The sequence below is a fragment of the Myiozetetes cayanensis genome, unplaced genomic scaffold (genome assembly GCF_022539395.1).
Source record: "Myiozetetes cayanensis isolate MyiCay16 unplaced genomic scaffold, myiCay2020 scf1, whole genome shotgun sequence".
Classification (NCBI taxonomy): Eukaryota; Metazoa; Chordata; class Aves; order Passeriformes; family Tyrannidae; genus Myiozetetes; species Myiozetetes cayanensis.
In genome coordinates, this window is record NW_026086604.1 from 94,189,704 (window position 1) to 94,208,582 (window position 18,879).

An 18,879-nucleotide genomic window follows, 5' to 3' on the forward strand; every position below is an offset into this window, starting at 1 on the left:
TGTGTTTTCTAATGTTTTTTCTCTTTAATTACTTCTATAGGAATTACCAATGTCTTTATTTTCAAACTCGTATCTAGAAAGAAATTTGTTTTGGTAATTTTTTTTATGCATTTTTTTTTGTTTGTTTGTTTTTTTCCCCCTTAACTACTGTGTGAGTCAGATCTGTTAGTGCAAAGTGTGGAATTCTGGCAGTATCTCAAGTAAATACATCATGGAATCATCTGTTTATTGTTCAACTTATAGCACCCTTCACAAATCAAGAAGAAAATAAGCACCTTTAAAGAATTTTGGTGGAAAATCCTGTCATGAAATAGATACCGGTTTTAAAGACTAGGTATTTTTTTTGTTTTAGCTGATTCTCAGGATTATGTCATAGTATACTTATACTTCAGAAATATTGCCTGGAAACTAGGCAAAAGCAGAATGGTTTGTCAAAAAATGTGGAGGCACTGAAATGTAGATTTTATTATTCCAGAAGGAGTTACAGGAGAAGTTTAAACTACAGTCACCCGTCAAACAACTGAATTAAGGTGTGTTCAGCAGTTTGAAGGTATGTATCATGTGGTTGTCAAAACATCTCAGAGTGTCAACTTATAGAGGTTATTTCCTCTTCACAGGGAAAGGCACCTGGCAGGTGCAGAGATATACAATATAATTTACAAAGCCCTTAACGAAGATGAAGTTAAATATGGAAATGAAGTTGTGTAATTTTCAGTTGTGACATTTATTGATATTTGTTTAAATAGAGACTCCTCCAGTTGTTTGTTATGAACAGTTCTCATAGCCTTCAGATGCAGTCTGAAATGCAGAACAGCAATGATGAGCATTTACCTCTGACATTTTTCTTAGCATTGTTCTTAAAAGTATCCTTTGCCCCGTGCCCTCTGTGACCATAAGCATTTGCAAGGTGCATAGAAGGAAGAATTATTTATCAAGAGCACAAAGTAAAATTAATAAGGCAACAAATTTTTTCATGAATCATTCAAGGGATATCAGAGGACAAACAAATAGCTGCTTGCAGTTTTGTTAGATTTTGTTTAATGAATTGTTTATTGGTGCATGTATTGTGACCTACTGTGTGTTTCTACATAGCTGCCCTTCACTACTGGTTCAGTAGAAATGCTAATTTTCTCTTGTGTACACACATACTGACTCCCACAAAATGCTGCTGGGGATATTTATTCCAAGAGACCGGTCTGACCATCTTTTCTACTGAGTAGCTGAGGTTTTCTACTGAGCAGTATCTGAAAGTGCATTGCTGTGGAATACATATAAAGATGATGATGATTTCTCTGTATAATGAATAATAACGAGTCCACCTAACTATTTGTTCCTGCTTTGTGTGTTCACAATGCAAAGAAATGATGAATTTTTTTAAAGCCTTGTAAAAACACTAGCTTCTCCTCTGCACCAAGCCCTGATGGCTTGCCCTTCACTTACTCAATTGTTTGGGTTATGTTTACTAGTCATTATTGACCTCTTTGTTATCATAGCTACTGTTGACATCATTCCTTATCCAATAGAGATAAGGCCTTGTGTTCTGTTGCATCGTTACAGGCAGCTTTCCAATTCCAAATTGTTCCTCTATATTTGAAATATTTGTCTTTTGAGCTTTGTAATGAGACTTGTTTACATGGGGGAGGGGAGGAGAAAAATCCCTCTAAATGAATGCAGTAATCTCGGTATAAAAAAACCCAATAATTCAGTGAGAAAATAAGGAGAATGTGTTTTCCAGCTGCTGTTTGTAGATTCCTGTTGCTAGGGTGCTTGATAATCACAGAGTATAACCCTGTCCCATGGTTACGGTTTGCCTATCTTTGCTTTTCTTGACAACGGGGTTAAAGACTATACCCTCATCACTTATCTGATTAGAACCAGCTCAGAAAATTAATGCTAAGAGAAAAAAAATCTTATGCAGCCCAAGTAATCATCAGGGTGTTGGATTTCATTAATGAACTGCTAAACCTGTGAATGACTCATCAGAGGGGTGGACATGGAAACTTGCCTTGCTTGAACTCATTTTATTGACTTTAATTAGGAGAAACATGTCCTTCAGTGTGATAACTTGCTTCTGTAAGAACAATGTCAGAAAAGGGAAGCTTTTGCTCTTTAGAACAAGGCTGGCTGTTTGCTTCTTGAATTAAAAGAATCAGCCATTTAACCAGTAGTCACTGGACAACGAGACCAATACATCTCATTGCCCTTGTCTGTACTACTAGCTTGTATAAGACTGCTTCTTCTCAGTTCACTCAAACATCTCTTTGGTACTGATTAGCCAGTGTCAAAATGTGTCCTAGGAGCTGCAGAAAGCAAGCAAGCAAGAGTTTTTTCTTGAAAAATCTCTGTGCTTGAAACAAATAAAACAGCAAAAAGGAAGAAGGTAACACACTAACACCCGTGTCTGGAGGAAAAGAAAGCAGAGGTTGGAGAACATGTCACAGATTTATTTACAAGTAACCAAAATACTTCTTTGGCTTCTATTTTTCTTTACTTGGTAATTGTATCCCATGTCTTCAACGGTAAACCTTGTTTGCTCATGAGCTGAATCAATCCTCCCCTGACCTCATTAGTCCAGCTGTTGGCTGTATTCTAAGCTATGTGGCTACTTAGTTGCATTTGACATACTGTTCTTTCTTTTTTCTACCAGCAGTCAGGACCAGAACAGCTCACAGGGCTTTAAACTCCCAAGGAAATCCAACTGCTGTTAGTCTGGGCTCTAAATCCTCTGCTGGCTTGTTGTAATCACTGTGTAGTGACATGCACAGTACTTGAAATCTTGTAGTGCCAAGACTGTGGCTTTTATGAAGCTGAGAAACGTACAAGAAATCAGCCTTTTTAAGATGGGATATTTTGATGCATTGCCATTAAGATATAGAATTTTCATCAATGAATTAACATTCTTTGAAAGATACTGTCTCAAAAGGAGACTGAATAACATCTTTCAGTTACCTTGCCATGACTCCTCTGTTCCTAGAGACATATTGGCCTTAATTCATGGTTTGTGATTAAGCAATCTCAGGATTATTCTTTTTTTTTTTTACGTGAGTACTAAGTGCTCTAGAAATGACTGTTGAGAATTATTTGGCTGTTATGCCTCTTTGACAGTGCTTTTTCTTTTTTTATGCTTATGTCCAAGCATGAGGGCAAGAATGAAAAACTAAGATGCAGCTGGTCATCTGCTGGTCACCTTTCAAGGAGTGACTTTCTTCACTTGAGTTAAGGTAGTTAATCTGCTCCATATGATTGGTATAAAGGGCAGCTAGTATGAAATTGTTAATAAAGTTAACTACTGCTAACAACAGTTGAGAATCTGCCATTCTAAGCACATTGTGGTTAGAGACCACCACTGATCCTTTTGACTCCATTTGCTTGGGCAGCTAAGCAATTTGAAGGGATGAATTACAGAATACAGTCACAATGTGACCTACGTGATGACTGAACAAACAGCATGGTCCCATTTCAGTGGGGACTTGAAAGAAAAAGGCTTTAATGGACAAGTACAGGGTCCAATTTTCACTACTATCAGTAACTTATCAGTTACCTGTTTTAGATAGATGTAAAATGCCTGTAAATGAGCTTCAAACATTCACTTAGCTGTATGCAAATTATAACCATGTTGAAATATGAAGGTAAATTTAAAAAGTAAATGACAGTGCTAAGAAGACAGAATATTAGTCCAGGAGAGTCATTCTCTGGTTTGACAGGAATTGAAGAATATCATTGAAGATATTCCTTGAAGAATATCAAGGAACACCAAAGTGAGTATTCCACCCCAAAGATGCTCTAACCACTCCCAATGCTCTTTTAAAAATACTCTTCTGAAAAAGTAGAGATTGAAAGAACCACCATCAAAAACTAAGCAGTTATGTAAGAAGGCTACTGAAGTTTTAAGTTCTTATCATTTCCTTGAAATCCTTACCCTTAAAATGGTCCAATTCCTTATGATCAGTCCTGTGTCAAATCATACAGTAACAGTGGTAAGTTACCAAGTTCAATTCCAAAAGAGCTCCCAGCTGTACAGTTGTGGCTAAAATTAGCCAACATTACCACTTCTTAGTCTTACCAGGAATTTGTTTGTAGAACTAAACCCTAGATGTGAGAGAATCCGTATCTGTTCCTGTAGGCTCGTGGTGCCAATATGACATCTCTGTGAAATTCCCTGGTCTGTCAGTTGGATTTTCTCTTCCCATGCCTGTACCATAATTTTCTTCCATATATAACTGTTGTTTGTAACATTTTTCTGTCTACAAAAGGGTGTAAATATACTGGTTTTATGGATGATCCAGTATATTTACCATCTTGGGGGCAGCTGCAGTGTTGCCTAGCTGAGTCTTGTCCACCTTCAGAGTTGGAGATATCAAGCATCTCTGGCAATCTGGCTACACAATCCCTCCTAGGGAAAGCTTGTCCTGATGTTTTTTCCAACTTCTAGCATGAAAGTGTTAAAGCAGAACCTGTGTACTTCATCTTGGAACAAGTTTACAACTCTAAAGTAGCACATAAAAATGCAAGGCCTTTTTCTTCAAAGGATGTCCAACTATCTGTATTTCAAAGGGGAAGAAGTGCAACTTATTTCACAGCAACATTTATGCAACTAAACAAGGTGAGAATTTGTACCAGTCTGAAAAGTGAGCATAGCACATTATTTTTGCTAATTTCTTGCAGTGAAAATCCAGCAATCCCCAAAATGGAAATTTATTTTCTTTTCTCCTACTCTCCCCACCTTTTGTTTAAGAATTTTCCAGACACATGCATGGCCATCCCTCTAGGACTGGTTGGAAAGAACATGCAGACTTCCATAGGAATATGATTAATATCCACTGATAGAGGGGTGCTCTATAAGGAATTGTATAATTCATGTACAAGAGTTTGAAGACCTTAAGTGGCTTTAACTTGAGATATATTGTTGTAGAAAAGCACACTCCATTTTTTTCCACAAGTGAGATACTTCTTCTCTTCCCCATCTTCCCTTTTTCTTTAAAATCCTTGCTCACACTGCCTTTGACAGGAGCATCATAAATTTGAGCCATGCTGCACATTCTTAGAAATTACAGAAAAACTTTGTTGAGCTCTGTCAACCCCCTTCAAGTCTCTATGTGATAGAAAAATGCTGCCTTCTATTTGCAGTCAGTGTTGTCTTCGTAGGTTTAGTGGGGTTTTTCTTGAGTTCTGTGGGGAAGTATTAGACATGGATTTGTATGTTTATTTTATTACTGAACATTAGTATGCTGAGGGCACAATGAAGCAGATGATACCCTCTGCTTTGTTGCCTTTGTGAAGGACTCAGACTGTCACAGACTGGCAGCCAAACAGTTTGTTGGAACAGCAGCTTTAGAGTATGACATAATGTGCTTTTGAATCACTTCTGAGTTGAGTCAAAGGAAAAAAAAAAAAAACCAACAAAAAATGAGCAATTGACCACAGCCCTGGAGAGAGGGGATTTGCCTGACTGTCAGGCTGCTGAGGGGCTCTGGCCTAGATATAAGTGGACTATGGCTTTTTCTTTCCAGTTTGTACAAAAGCATTTCTAGAGAGGATTCCACTTTCCATCTGAAGCGCACTTTGGCACTGCTTCTGGGATAGGATCCTTAGCTCTGTCTGTTCTCATCTAAAACTTCATTTTACTTTATTTTTAAGCTTAGTCTTGTGAATAATTTTAGTGTGGGTGAGCAACTGAGAAACTGTGCTAGAAATTACTTAATTCTTCTGCAAATAGTCGAAGCAACTACCAACACAATGTCTGTAAATGGATTCCTTGTGACTTTCCCAGTGAAACAGTTGTGGAAATCAAGCGCCTATGAGAAATGCCCAGGTGGTGCTTTGCCTTTTGCTGATTCTTCTGTAAAACAGCTTTAAACTTTATTGCTAAGCTTTGACTGTATATTGTAATCTCTTGTTTGATTAGTTAAGTATAGCTTCCAAGGCAAAAGTAGCATAGATTTCTAAAGGCAGATAATATTGCACTGGGAGGCAGTGTTTTCAAGAAGAGAGCTCTTAGTCATTCTGTGTTCATATGCAGCTAAAAAGCTCTTGTAGAAGTGTCATGTCTATGGGATTTTTCATTCTCATTTCAGTCCAGGATTTCTGGAACTCCGTCACCCTGCTGTGCTGATTGCACCTTTGTTTTCCTTCTGAAGCTCAGCTCAAAGCTATAAAACTGTTTTGTACCCTACTGTATTCCCATTTGATCCAAATGAGGGGATTGTTGGGAGGTGATAGGGAGGCTGACCAGGATACTAGGAAAGAAATTCTGTTGTAAATGAAGTGAGAGGGTGTATTTGGTCATACGCACGAGGCAGGCTCTGGCCTCATGTAAATGCAGCTCTTCCTTGCTGCTATCAGGTTTGGGGTTTTTTTAATGTATTTAAAAGAGAACTAAGTTTGAAATGGCTCAAGATATTTATATTCCTTGACAAGCAGAACTGTGAAGGCACTGTAGGTGGTATCATGCAAGAATTTCCCGGGATTTCCAATCTATTCCTTATTCACTAGAATTGCCTGACATGCTCCTGGCCAGCAGGGAATGGAGTAGGCATCACTGCTGTATTTTAGTCACTGTCTAGGGTTCTCCATACATGAAATTTCATCCTGACCTTTCTTTACAGTTTTTCCTTGTTTGACAAAGTACTAGTAGTAATTATATTTAACTATGTAAACATAATTTTTTATTTCATTCATCTCTCTTGTGGGCACTCAGTCTGAATACAAAATTTTAAGAATGTTTTATCTTCTAGTGTTTCTGGTTAGGTTTGTTTAAGTTCTAGAAATGTGCATTTTTGTATTCCAGGTCCTGAACACAGAGCTCTATAGACAAACTTCCAAACTGGATAGCTTCATGGAGAAATTAGGTGGAGGGAGAGTATTTAAGCACTGCAACAGGTTCCACAGTGAGGTCTGTCTTTGGAGATAGCAGAGAAGTTGACTGAATAAAACCCTGAGCACTGAGCTTAGCCCAGCTTTTGCCATAAATGTGGAATGAGATCATCTCAAGAAGTCCCTTCCAGCCTAAGTTATTTTACAATTGATCTGAATACATCCTACAGTGTTTCTAAAGGGAAATTTAATTTGTATTATTAGCACCATAACATTTTTGTGGGGGGAGGGGTGTTTGGCAGACTTCTCAAATTCTCAACTTTCTAAGGAAGTTACCATTTAAAAATGCAAAGAATTGAAATTAAGGGGCTGGTATTGATTGTAAAGTGAAACTGCATTTCTTTTACCACTGTTCAGAAGTCTTTTTGTATTTAAAAAATGTTTGTTAGTATTTAGAGAGTGAGGATCTGTTCAAATTTATTTTAAATCTTTTTAATTTTCCAGTTCTAATGAGCTTGAGTTTATGAAATGGAATATTGGCATTTTATATCCTTAAGAAATCCATTTAATACTTGGTAGAAATTATAATCACCCTTGTAGCAATTGATTTATCTGCTCCATTTGATCTTGTGCAATATTTTAATATCTTATTTCAATATCTTCTTAACATTCTGATAATACTGTATATTTTAAAAAGCCCTCATCTAAAGAGGAGTACCTAAAGAGGGCTTACAGGGAGTCTGGAGAGGGACTTTTCACAAAGGCATTAGTGATGGGACAACAGGGATTAATGGCCTTAAACTGAAGGAGGATGGGTTTAGATTACATATTAGGTAGAAATCCTTTACAGAGAGGGTGGTATGACACTGGAACAGATTGCACAGAGAGGTTGTGGATTCCTCGTCCCTGGAGGTGCTCCAAGATAAGGATGAACGGGGCTCTGAGCAACCTGGTCTAGTAAAAGAATGGTACTGGGCATCACTTGTTGCTCTTGTGTTTTATTTCTGTCTGTCTTTTTGTTATTTCCCTTTTCATTATCATTATAATTATTATAATATTTAAATTTATTTCAGTTATTAAACTGTTCTTACTTCAACCCATGGGTTTTACCTTTTTCTGGTTCTCCTACTCGTCATGGCAGGGGGGAAGGGGAGTGAGTGAGTGGCTACATGGTGCTCTGTTGCTTGGGGTTAAACCACAACATACCAGAATGAGGAGCAATGGTTATTAAGTTCTCAGCACACCTCCTGGATTATTCTTGATCAGTAAGAATTTTCTAGATGGGTTCTCAGTAAGGTTTTCTAGAAAACCTTAGACATACCTTTTCTACCTTTCTAAATTCACAGTGATTGTTATCTTTTGTTTTTTCGTCATGTACTACCTCTGAGGATTATTAGACAACGTCACTATTTTATTAATTATCCTTTTGTCTCTTTTTCTGAAAATAGTCTGTCCTTTGTTTTCCTAAACTAGGTACCTCCACAAGCTGCATGTTTATGTGCTGAGACTGTGACGACCTGCTCTTCTGCACCAAGAGTGTAGGTGAGGTGAGAGGAGATCCTGCAGGGCTCTTTCTGCAGCTTGATAAGAAAGATCTGATGACAAATGGCTTCATAAAATAGTTGTTTTAAGAAGACAGAATAAATAAGACAGAATAAAAAGAGGGATATAGGTAGTGAGTAAACCTTTTGTCCCTTCAGATGCTGAGAAGCATGCAGCAGCATCAGATGGACTCCGGATGGATTTTGCTATAGTATGCTAGGCAGAAACCATCTATGGAGAGTATTTCCTCCTCTTTGGTGCTTTGAAATAATAAACAATTCTCTTACAAGAGAGCAACTCTACTCCTGAGAGTTGTTGAGTTGAGAACTTCTGAATGCACTGTTGGACACGGGCAAGGATGTTCAGGTGTTTCAGTGTCAGGGTTGCCTGTGGGCTCCTCTGCTGCAACCAGCTGCTGAGGTGACCTTGTGGCCACAGGACATGCACGGCACAGCCTGATGGCCACACTGGATGTGCAGCACAGCACAGCACAGTGCAGATCTGCCTCTGGTCATGTGGGCTGAGATGTGGATCGCCAGCTCCTTTACTTACAGCAAGTGGTTTTTCAGTCAGGATCAGTACTCCCACTGATCTAGGTGTTACCAGCACTTGTGGTTTGTTTTTTTCCCCTCAGCATTAACTCTTACATATTTCCATTCATACTTGATTCATACCAGTCCCAATGTTTCTGTTTCTCTGCAGCACTACACTTGTATGCTGCTTCAGGAAGTATAGTGCAAAATTCTGGCTCTTTCACTTGGTGTTTTTCTCCTCTTTGACTCAAAAAAGATATGTGATCAAGTTTATCCTTTGAAAGGGTTTACTTGAAAAAATACCTATTCATGAAATCAGATCTCCTTTAAATTAAAACCCACTAAAATGCAATATACGGAGCTGCATCAGTCAGCATACCCATCTTTCCCTCTTGCCATCAAAGGAACAATAGGACTGGGTTATCTGTCTGGTGGCCATGAAACACAGTGCTCTGATTTGTTATACAAAATACTATCCTGGACATGAACTGACAGAAGTGTTCTGAGACATTCATTATGTAACCTGGATTTTCTTTTAGTTTCTTCTGGGTGTAGTTCAATATATGAAGAATGCCAGGGCAAAATTTAGTGGCTTTATTGCTGATTTATTTTGTTGTGAAAAAAGTAGCTGGTGTTACATACAGTAAAACTTTGTCAAATATTTTTCACAGAGATTTCTCTCTGTAATGCATGATGCCTTTTTTGTTTGTTTGTTTGTTTAACCCTTGTATTTAATTTTGGCTCTTTGCTTAGCAGTTTTCTGCTTTACCCAACTAGTAGACCAATAGTGCTTTTAAAAAATATTTTCCATTTGTACTCAATAAAGCAAATTAATATAATTTAAACCCAATTACTTATGAATCATTGACTTACAGGGGAATGTAAGAATTCAGAGCCAGAGCTTTTGAAACTGAGCTATAGAGCTCAGCTGAGATGGTAGCTGCTAAATCACAGCTTTCAGGACACTGCAGTCAATTGCCTTAAGGACTTTGATATCCTTAGAAACCTGAAGAAGTTGCTTCTCTGATTTCAGTTATTTTCACATCTCTCTGCCTTATGAGACAAATTAATTTTTCTGGTTCATATTAGAGGTTCTTCTGATGTAAAAAAAGAGTCTAGGAGCATATTAAGCAAATTTCCAATGTTAACACTTATTTTGTATGATAATTTTGTACTAATGGGTGGATTTTTTTGTTAATGTTTGTGTTTCTTTCCCTTCCAGCACATCAGGTATTTTCCCTCTGCATCTCTGATGTAATCAGAGTACTAGTTATTGTTCTTCTCCTAAATAGGTTATAACCAACATAAAAGTGCAAAACTGATAAAATATGTCACATTTGCTCTGGGTAACTCAACTGACATGAATTTAGTGATCATTTAACCATGAGCATTTAAATGTGATCTGAGACTATTCCAGGGGAAGTCTGATCCCATGCTGAGGTCTAGTAATGCAAACAGTGTAGCTTTGTTGTTTGTCAGACACGACATGTATGGGCTGCTCCATGTACACACACACAGAAAAGAAAAAAAAAGAGAAAAAAGAGAAAGCAAGGACATAGTAAACCTCAAGCTTTGAGCCTTTGAATGTCCTCTAGCAATTCATGCCTGATTAAACCCCATTTTAATGCCTGAGTTCTCTTCTTTGTTTGCTCTTGTTCACTACAGGAGTTTTACACTCCTAGAGCAAAAGTAGAGAGCAGGCTTCCCTCTCTCAGGTATTCCCATTAGTAATCTGACACAAAATAACCTACCTGTAGCAGTACTTTGACACATCAGAGTATGAAATTACCTGTTTGAGATGTGGACAAATACTCCACTCCAACATCCTGTTACAGTGGTGGTAAAAGTGGAAGAAGTCTAATCTAAACACCTGAATTCAAGGATATAATGATTAACTTCAGCAAAATTTGACAGAGAATATGCCTATGTCTCTTAGCGTGGAAAGAACAGTCTCTACGTCCAGCGGATAACAGAAAGCATTCTTATATTAGCTCTAATTATTGACCAGAAAATACTCTGATTTTACTCTAGTTGACTGATTCATATTTTGTAGTTGATTGGCTTTTGTTTGCAATAGATGAATACCTAAATCAAGAGTGGGACTCAGCTTTCAAATGCTTCTAAGGAATAAGCACTAAGTGACCAAATAGGACATTAGACCTAAATAAATAACAGCACAGAATATGGGAACCTTTATTGCATTTGACCCTTCGCTTCCTGTTGAACCACATGCTTCCTAAGCAGTAGAGAGCAGGTTATATTTTGGTGTGGTTTTGCTTAGGTTGTTTTAATTTTAATGTGACTTTTCTATGGTTTTATTTAGTAACAGTAAATAAGAAAGTAAGGGAATTACAAATGAAATGCTAACTGCTTTTATGTCAATCATAAAGCTCTCAAATTTAGTGGGGCTAGAACTTCACGATGATTTTAGGCTGCATTACAATAAGCCTAAGTGTGGTGACAGCACATATTCACACTGATGGGATGAGCTCTGACAAAGATCTATTTGTCTTAACGCTGCTAGAAAACAGAAAGTATCACAACTAAATCTGTTGGATAGCCTCATATTATTGTCTGTAGCCAAGAAAAATTGTGGCACGTGGTAGCTGCTTGGATAACACAAATCTACTCTTCTTATCACTCCATTTCCTAAACAATGAACATTTCTTAACAGTAGCCTGCTGCAACATGTCACAGTAAAGGAATTCTTATTTTTACACAAAGAAAATAGGAATTTAGTGCCAGGGGCAGTCAACAACATTTGAGATGAACAAACAGGTGACTTTAAGAAATACTTCATACATTTTCATATCTGCTGACACAAAGTAATTCAGCTAAAGTGAACAAAATAGTACCCAGCTTCTTAGATTCCAGCAGCTAATTGCTGAGAGTACCTCTTCAGGTACCTTCTTCTATTCTGTGACCAATCTTGGTAAATTTTCATCTTTTATTTTGACTTTTCCACCTCTCCTTGAAGCATTTGAGAATGTAGGTCACCAAAGGCAAAGCAGTGGTGAAAAAGCCTTGCAGTAAGGAAACAGCATGGCCTGGCCATTTCCATATAAATGCCATCAAGTTTTGTTTACTCTCTTAAATGCGATGCTAATTCTTAGATATTAGACTTCACTGATGCCCACCCTCTCTGCAATTTCAAGGTTCACTTCCTGGCCATTTTCCCTCCTGTCAAAAAGAGAAGTGCAATTTATATCTCCTCCTGAGAGTTTTTTAAGGCTCTGAGCTAACAAAAAGAGTAAAATTGGGACTATATGTGATAAGTTGAATAAAATATCAAAAAAGGGACAACAAAATGTTTTCAATGGTTAATTGAGGGAGAAAAAAATCAGAAAATTAATAAGACTGCAGTAACTACTTTTGTCTTGTCCATTCTGTGGAATTATATAGAATATAGATATTTAGAAATGGCTAAGTGCTACAGGCTTTTGAACGTACCATCTTCAACTAAAAAGCCAGTGGCTTTAACTACAAAGTCACTTCACATATAGCTAAGATATTCAGTGAATGGGTGACGTGCCTCTTGTCAAAACCTTCACATCACTGAATGCTTCTCTCATAAAGACCTTTTTTCCTTTTAAGTAGTGTCTTTGTGCTACAATAATTCTATGTTGCTCAGATTTCTTGCTGCAAAATGGATTATCCCCAATTTATATCTGCAAAATATACACAGAGTGAAACTGAATGTGTTGATACCTTCTCCATGTACGAAATACACTACTGAAATCCATATTTCTGAAATGTTGGTCCAAAGTAGTGGATATGCTGCAAAATTTATCTTTTTCTAGAGTTGCTCTACATTGTCCTAATTTTTGTTCATTTTGACTTTTTGGTAGGACATTGGGGAAGAGAATATAATAGAGGTTGGAACAGCATTCGTCTGAAAGAAAGATCATGTGATGAGTTATTCCCAAAAAGGGTTTGTGTGCAACAGAGAAGAGTGAGAAAGGTGTTTTTAACTTTATAGCTTCTGAAGCTCTGTGTGCTCTGATTGAAGCTTAACTTTTCATTATAATTTTTGATGGAAGATTTGACAAATAAAAATTCTATCATGTTCAGTCACTTGCAGGACTATGCTCTGTACTGAGTGACCAAGTTATTTCATTATTACATGTACACATCTCCTGAAGTCTGGCTTTTACATCTGTGTGCTTTTAGTATTAATTTATATTTCAGTAAAACTGATGAGCAGTCCTGATTCCGTAAATGTAATTGGATTAGTTGCTATACAGTGTTACAGAACTGCATTTTGCAAAATACAGAATGACCTAAGTCAAACTTTCTGTGCATGAGAATGGCCCTTTATGCTTGACTACCTACTTGAAATTCTGTCACATTGTTTATGCAATTAAATATTCCTTCAAATTTCATATATTAAAAAATGTATTGGTACTGCTAGTGGGTACCTGGCAGGCAACTAGTTTTGCCCTCCTGTAAGTGACTAAGACTATACTTGTGGCTGTACATAAATTGATAACAAACATAATATGACATATTGACCATATGTATGTTCCACGTATATATACAAATGACGATGTTTATGACTATTTGTATAACTTGCAAAATTGTACTTAGTTTTCACAAGATGGAAGACTGGAATAGGCTTGATTGATTTTTAATTTCTCCAACTATTCCAAGAGGTGATTAAAACAAGTTAAAAACTGAAAAATGAACAACCCCTATTTTTCTAAATGAAGTGACCACCTGGCATTTAAAAATTATTCCACCATTTTGATGGTAGTTTCAATAAAATTCTTTGATTCTCACAAATTTTCTGATTAAAACTTAGCATGTTTGAAAATTACAAGTGAACTAAAGTGACCTTTTATAATGTAATCTTGGTGATACATTTCCCTACCCAGGCCTCATGGCTTCATAAAATCCTTTTTACTTATTGTTTAATACTTCTGGCTCAAGACAGGATGTATCTGCTGATTCATTGAGCACCCAGTGTTTATGTAATCTACCATTCTGTCAGTGTTGCATCTCATCTCTCTCAATCTGGGAACTAATGCTGGCCACAAAGTTTTCCAACCCTGGTGGAACTGGCTTAATGTATTAGCAAAGGAGCTGCCTAAGCAGGAAAGAATTCTCTGTCTTGTAGAGAACAAGGGAAGGAGGGAAGAAAAGCAATAAAAGGATTTAAAATAGCAAAACTTTTGAACAGAATTCATATGAGGATAAACATTATAGAAATTACAGGGATGGGCAGTAAGTACAGAAGCTTGAAAAGAAGCTGTGTCAGCTGCAGGTAACAGACATGCATCTCTCCCAGAAGATTTTGTCTTGAAGTGAAAGACGAACTGGTATGTTAGCTGATGGAGAGAATGAAGCAGGGAAGTATTTATGGTTTTATTTTTAATAGATCTGTGTACTTCCTTTAGTGTTGATTAAAATCAATAATAATCTGGAATTCAGCATGAAATCTGTTTGTGCTTTTATTGTGTAGCTCTGGAAAAGGCAGCTGTAGATCCAGTTTTCTGCTCTCTGTTGCCATCAGTCCAGAGGCAAGAAATCCTTAAACTGCAGCTTGTAAGAATTTTGCGTTCTCAAAGTCCCAGTGGGACCCAGGGTATGGGCAGTACCAGCACTCTGCTCCCTTCCTGGGTTCTAAGGATAAGTACTCCTGCTGCAGCGGCTTGAGAGTGTTTAACAAGAGTGTGTCAGAGAGAATTACATTTGATCAACCACATTTTCAAACATCTATTTAGCAGAGCAAAAGAGGATTTAAAATGCTAGGTCAAACTGAAAAATCATCAGGTCAGGTCTCCTGGGAACTCACACAATAGCCTGTGCCAAGAAGAAAAGATGGTATCCTTCAGCCACAGTGACAGCCTACAAACACAGCTGTACTAACCTCCTTGGGAAACGCAGCTAATCTTAGGATAAGATAGTGAGATCTCAAGGTCACGGTCAAGGGTCTTTTTTTTCTTGAGAGAGAATAGACTTCCAAAAGAGACTAAGATAATCAAGAGTTGGACTACTCTTTGGATTTCTGTGAGGTTCTGTTCTGTGGCAGAGCACTACTGTCTCATCTGTGTAAAACAGAATAGATTCTTTTCTGGATTGAGAAAAATCATTCTTTGTGTAAAGATGAGAGAGGACTTCTGGGAACTCTAGGGAATTAATTGTTACAGTGTAATTGTATCACGTAAAATAAGTGTGCTGAGTGCTGAAGAGATACACAACATAGTTTTGTGAACATAGTGCATATTTTGTTTTGTTTTTCAAAAAGATGTCCAAGGCACGCATAGGACCCAGTTAATTTCCACACAGGATTAAGATGAATCTAAAGTTATATTACTTTATTAAGGTAGTGTGATAATATGGTGTGTTGACCTTGGCTAGCCTGACAGGTGCCCACCAAGCCCCACTATCAATTTCCTGCCTCAACAGGAGATGTGACAAAAGACTCATGGGTCAAGACAGGGACAGGGATATGACTCAGTAATAACCATCATGGGCAAAACAGGCTCATTGTGGGGAAATTAATGTAATTTATTGCAAATCAAAAGGACAGAGTAGGATAACAGGAAATCAAACCAAATCTTAAAACACGTTCCCCCACTGGTCCTTTCTTCCCAGGCTCAACTTTACACTTGACTTCTTTATCTCCTCCTCCTGAGCAGTGAAGAGGGATGGGGAATAGGGCTTCAGGTCAGCTCATAAGGCTTTGTCTGCTATACTTTTCTCCTCATACTCGTGCCCTAGCATGAGGTCTCTCCCATGGGAGACAGTCTTTCACAGACTTATACAACATAGGTCCTTCCCATGGGCTGCAGTTCTTCATGAGCTCTTCATGAACATGGGTCTTTTCCATGGGATGCGGTCCTTTAGGGAACAGACTGCTCCAGTGTGGGTCCCCAGATGGGATCACAGGTCCTGCCAGAAAGCCTGCTTCATCATGGGCTCCTCTCCATGGGGTCACAGGTCCTGTGAGGAGCTGGCTCCAGCATGCGCTTTTTCTTCATAAGTTCACAGTTTCCTTCCTTTATCCACCTGCTCGGATAGGGGATCCTCCACAGGCTGCAGGGTGTTTATCTGCTCCATGGGCTGCAGGAGCATATCCTGCCTCACCGTGGTCTTCACCATTAGCAACAGGGGAATCTCTGCTCTGGTGCCTCTTCGTCCTCCTTCTTCAATGACCCTGGGGTCTGCGTGGGAGGTAGCTGGGGAGAACAATGATCTAGGCTGGAAGGACAGCCTATCTAATACATTGGGTGCTGTGTGCCCAGGAAAGATCCATGTGTGTGCATGTTTATGTGTTGCTATGTGCAAGGAAATCTGAAGCAGTAGCTGGAGTGGGACTGGGGGGTCTGGGGAGCAGTGTGTGCAGATGTCAGCAACTGGGGAGACCTGGGATCCACGATCATTACTGGACAGATTGCATGTCTAAGCCAAACTACTGTGAGAACTGTAATGCATGTGAGTGAGGAGGTCTGTACCAGGCACTGGAGTGGGGGTTGTATGTCTAGGGCACAACTGCAGGGGAGATCAGGGATCCAGGTATCAGCCGATTGTAGTGTGTGTCTGTGAGTGTGGTCTGTAAGAGCAACCAGAGTGGCATTGCAAGTCTTGGGAGCTTATATGTCCAGGATACAGCAGCGGGGGACACTGTGGATCCAGGGTTAGACTGAGTATCTAAGCTCAGCTACTGGAGAAATTAACGTTATATGTATGCATATATTTTCTACTAATGGGCTTGCATCCTGATTAGCCAACGGGCAATAAGATGAGGCCGTTGGTGCTGTTTCTGTTTGTGTGAGTGCTGAGTATTTCTGGCTGTAGTGATCTGTATAGCTGTCCATGGGTGTATATGCACGCATGTGTTTCAGAAGTGTGTTTGAATGGGCCTATCAAGAATACATGTTTAGTCTCACTACCAAGTACCAATACAGGCTGGGGCATGAAGAGACTGAGAGCAGTCCTGCGGAGAAGGACTTGGCAGTGTTTGAGGATGATTTTGTTTTGTGCTCTTATGAGAGATCACAAGTGCCTTTACCCATCTCTACCACAAAACCTTCATTGGTAGTACAGCCAATCTCTACCCTAACATGAAGGTGCTTTTAGAGCTCCTTTATGACATTGTGGGTCATTTCAGTAATTGCCTTAAGTTACTGAAATCAGAGTTCATAAGTTAGTTCTATAATAGTTTGCAAACTATTGTTGTGCATCTTGAGGCAAGGATAGGTGTATGACCAATTAAAAAAGTTAGCCGTGTATCTTTTCTGCATTTGAAAAATCAAGACTCTCTTGCATATCAACATTTTACTTTCCTCCTCTCCCTCACATCTGCAGGTAGATTGTTTTAACTTCATTCCAGCACAGCAGCCTATCAAATTACAGCCCACCAAGCTCTGTGGGATCATTGGATTCCACTTACAAATTCACGAATGAGGATGCACAAGCGTTCACCGGATTTCTGCTGACTCCCGTACTGTCTCTGCGCTCTAGGATTTGGGATGGGATTGCTCCAGGCTAGGTTGGTGGCTGCGCCTCCCCGCTGTGCCAGCCCAGGCAAGCAGGCAAGCTGATGGAAGGCGAGGTTTTTACGGAATGCCCACTGTGCCACACAGCCCATCCTCTTGCGCGGTTTTTAGGCACCGTGGACAACCCCAGCTTCAAGCACGGGGAGCGGAGACCCGGCCCCAAACCCGCCGGAGCCCGCAGCCCCCGGGTGTCTCAGGAGGGGCACACAGGAGGGGGACACGGGAGGGGGACACGGGAGGGCACACAGGGCACATGGGAGGGGAACACGGGAGGGGCACACGGAGGGGCACACGGGAGGGCACACGGGAGGGGCACACGGGAGGGGCACGGAGGGGCACACGGGAGGGGGCACGGGGGCACAGGAGGGGGACACGGAGGGGGACACGGGAGGGGCAAACGGAGGGCACAGGAGGGAGCACAGGAGGGGAGCACAGGAGGGGGACACGGGAGTAACACATGGGAGGGGCACACGGGAGGGGCACACGGGAGGGGCACACGGGAGGGCACACGGAGGGCACACGGGAGGGGCGCACGGAGGAGCACAGGAGGGCACACAGGAGGAGCACACGGGAGGGGGACACGGGAGGGGCACACGGGAGGGGGACACGGGAGGGGGACACGGGAGGGCACACGGGAGGGCACACAGAGGGCTCAGGGGGCGGCCCAGCCCCCCCTGCCGCGGCGCGGGGCGCTGCGCGGGGCGCGCGCGGCGCGGCCCATGTAAGGCAGCAGCTGCGGCGGCGGGCGCCGCGCGCCGCCCGGGTCCGTGCGCGGGTCTGGCGCGGCCCCCGCCCGAGCGGGGCGCGCGGCCTATGGGCGCTCGCGGCGGGCGGCGCCGGGCGGCCGCCAATGCCCGCGCGGGGGGGGCGGTACCGCCGCAACCGCCGCGCCCGCCCCGAGAGCAGCGGCCGCTGCCCACAGCGCCGGACGCAGCCCGGGCGAGCGCCCCCGAGACCTGCCGCCCCTCCTCAGCCGGCGGTGAGTGAGTGCGGGGACGGCTCTCCCGGGGCCCAGGCGAGGCGAGACGAGGCGATGCCCGCGCTGCTGGGGGGGTGGGTGGGGTGCATGTCCTGTGTCGTGCCCAGTGTACCCGCTCCCTCCTTCGTATCGCGCCGATGATCGATCGCCGCTCGCTTATCGAGGGCGCGAGTGCAGGAGGTGATGCCGAGGGGCTGCCGGCCCCGGTGCCCCCCGCCGGTGCCCATGGCCACCGGAGGGGCGCTCAGCCCAGCCCAGCCCAGCGCAGCGCAGCCCAGCCCGGCATCGCCGTTGCCGTTATGTAACGGCCGCGGGGGGCTGCGGGCGCCGCTCCCCTCCTTGGGGTTCATCCCCGCGCTGCTCCCCCGGTCTCCGGCGTGTCCTCCGCTCCCCTCCGGGCGCCGCGGGGAAGGGGCTGGCGGGGAGAGGGGCTGGACGCGGGGCTGCGCGCCTTCCTCTGCCATCGGCGTGGGCTCCGCCAGCCGCATCCCCCGGTCGCCATCGCGGGGGG

At 41.5% G+C, this 18,879-nt stretch overlaps 1 protein-coding gene and 1 long non-coding RNA gene across 2 annotated transcripts in view; both read left to right on the forward strand.

Moving 5' to 3' along the window:
• Positions 1-480: 480 nt before the first annotated feature.
• LOC126644830 (uncharacterized) lies at positions 481-14,317 on the forward strand. The gene is made up of 3 exons (XR_007630028.1): positions 481-550; positions 8,287-8,355; positions 12,737-14,317. It is a non-coding gene; the product is annotated as an uncharacterized LOC126644830 (long non-coding RNA).
• A 3,924-nt stretch (positions 14,318-18,241) lies between these two features.
• TPPP (tubulin polymerization promoting protein) overlaps positions 18,242-18,879 on the forward strand; it is a 73,223-nt gene continuing 72,585 nt past the window's right edge. Inside the window, exon 1 of the mRNA XM_050324575.1 lies at positions 18,242-18,368. The gene's annotated coding sequence lies outside the window, so the exon portion shown is untranslated. The remainder of the gene's footprint in view (positions 18,369-18,879) is intronic.